The sequence below is a fragment of the Mastomys coucha genome, unplaced genomic scaffold (assembly GCF_008632895.1).
Source record: "Mastomys coucha isolate ucsf_1 unplaced genomic scaffold, UCSF_Mcou_1 pScaffold6, whole genome shotgun sequence".
In the NCBI taxonomy this organism is placed as follows: Eukaryota; Metazoa; Chordata; class Mammalia; order Rodentia; family Muridae; genus Mastomys; species Mastomys coucha.
Genome location: NW_022196912.1, coordinates 21489721 through 21492603, shown reverse-complemented (window position 1 = coordinate 21492603; position 2883 = coordinate 21489721).

Sequence of the window (2883 nt, the reverse complement as noted above, 5' to 3'; positions counted from 1 at the left end):
CATGAGAAGTGATTTTATATCTGAATCTTGTGTTTCTGGTGTAATGGTGTGTCCAGGACTTGCTATGGCGGGAGAATTGGGTTCTGATGGTGACAAGTGACCTTGGTTTGTGTTGTTTATTTTCTTACACTTGCCCCCTGCCCCCGCCATCTGGTTATCTCTAGTGCTACCTGCCCTTGCTAAATCTGACTGGAGCCAGTCCTTCCTGTGATCCTGGTTGTGTCAGAACTCCTCAGAATCAAGCTGACTCTGTGATCCTGTGATTCTGGGATCTTGGTATCCTGGGCTTGTTAAATCACCTGGGAGTGTGGCTTTCTCTGTGAGTTGTGGGACTGGCTGCAGGGCAAAAGGTATTTTCAAGGAGGCTGAGGCGATAAGTCCATTGGTTAAGTGCTTGCTTTGTAAACATGAGGACCTATAGTTTACTTGGAATCCCAATGAGGCAGAGACTGAAGGACTCCTGGGACTCCCTGGCTAGCCACCCTAGCCTAACTGCTGAGCTTTAGTCCAATAAGAGACCCTATCTCAAAATAAAGCAGTTGGTGTTCCTGAGGAATGATTGAGATCAGATTGTCACTATATACATGGCTAATGCATGCACATATACATGCACAGGCCATGATTGGAGTCTTTGCCAGACCTCCGGACTTGGAGCTTATGGCTGGCTGGATAGACAATCCAGGGATTCAGAGCTATGCTTTGGAGACATAAACTTGGCAGTGCTTTCTTCTGTGTGGCTCTTGGGATATTAACGAAATTCAGACTCTGACTTACTCCCTTTATAAGGTGAACCATTCTAGAGCAGGCCTCTGGTCATCTTCTATCCTCTGAAGCAGTCTAGAGTAGGAGAAAGAGCTTTGATGCAAATGGTCATGAATTCAAACCAACTTGCTTTAAAAATCTATGGCTGTGCCACATACCAGCTAGAGAGCTTTAAACCTCAGTTACTTCATTTAAGAAATGGGGTAAATATTCTCTCATATAGGGAGACTCTTCTTGAAATGACTGTGTAACAAAATCTATGGCAAGGCCTGGGATCAGGAAGGAATGGATGGTCCCTTTCCCTAAGCCACAGAGAAAATGTTCTCTGGTTTATTACAAATAGTTATGAGCTATATTTTACTTCAAGCAAGTCATGATATCTAAAGTAGATTTTCTATAGACTTAAACATATGTGCACATGTAAATGTGCACACATACCCCATTACCCCAAAGTCTATTTTCTAAAAATGTTTATGGCTAGGCTTGGTTATGAAGATCAATAATCCTCTTTATTCAGGAGGCTAAGGCAAGAGGGTTGCGGGTTGAAAGCCTGCCAAGATTTTAGACTGAGTTCAGGCCTACCTTTATATAGATTCAACTCAAGGCTATCCTGGGCAACACAGCAAGACCTTGTCTCAAAAATAAAAAATAAAAACAGGGCTGGGGATATAGATCAGTGGTAGAGCATTTGGCATGTGTAAGCTCCTAGGTTCAATCTCTAGTAAAATAAATAAATAAATAATAAACAAACTGCAAATGTGCAAAAGTCTGAAAACCCTGAATATGATTTTTAAAAGCGCTGAATCATATATTTCTAATGGGTGACATACAGTATATGAAAGCATATCTTAATAAAATTATTATGTAAAGCAAGAAATGCTGTTTGTTGGGGTCAGTTTTCTACCACTGAATTATTTTGCTACAAAGAACGAATAAAATTACAGGAAAAAAATACATGTAATCACCCACTGAAACCTCAGTCTTTATGCTTTCTTTTTCTCTAAGTCTCCGTCTTTATTCTCTTCAAGATAGCTGTCATGTGAGGGAAATCTGGGATTATTCAAATAGAACTGCAATAGGAGAAAAATTCAATTTGTTTTGAGTCTTTTATCAACTAAAATCCTTTACTCAGATTGTCTTGGTTTTCAACAAAAGACTTTTTTTTTGTCTATTCTAGGATCCCATGTTGGGCACATCTCGCTTAGATATTGTGCCTCCATACACTCCTTCTAGCTGTAATAATGTTTGTATCTTTTAACTCCCAAGTTCAAAAACCAATTTTGACACCAACCAATTCTTATACCAGGAAAGCGGTAGGGTTCTGAGCAAGCACAAAGGGCGGCGGCCTCGAAGCAAATAAGACAGAGCAAACAAGACAGAGATTATGTTCCACACAGATTAGAAAGAGAGTAGGGGGAACCAGGCTGTCCACTTTAGCTCTGACTCCAGGAAAGCCAGAGAAGGTACTTCTGAATCTGAAAGAGCATGGAACTAGTGAAGGGTTCTGTCAAGGGTCAGCTAAATGGGTGGAGCAAGATCAGAGGGCAGTGTCTTCGGGAATTTCTAAGAAAAGAAAAAAAATGGCTCATATGTGATCCAGGGAGTCTTCTCTATTGACAGAGACCGAGGATAGGAGACTATGTCAGGACGTGTCTGTCTTACTGGACCACACACAGCCTGTTGAACATGAGGAACAACTGTGTGGAGCGTGTCACTGTCCCATGAGAGACTTTCTCCCCTGTTGCCTGCGTGTCACCTCTCGATGAGACAAACGACATTTCTCCAGCCCCTGAGACCTTGCTGAGCCTGTCCCAGCTGCCCCAGTTACCCAGCACCATTCCTCACTTCACAGGAATAAGCTGTAGGAAAGGAGAAGGAGTCCTGTAAACACTGGCTGCACATACCCTGTGAGCAGAACCCAGCTCTGCCCAGCCGCAAAGCCCCGACGCCCCGTAGCTGTACACAGATCCATTGTGTGCATCTAAATAGTCTTTGTGGGGATCCTGAGCTCAACTCCTGCTCTGTCCAATTCTTGCATCAGTTGCTGCTCTGTTCCTTGGCACCACATGGGAAGCATGAAGAACCATTCAGCTTTTTTTTTTTTTTTTTTTTTTTTTTTTT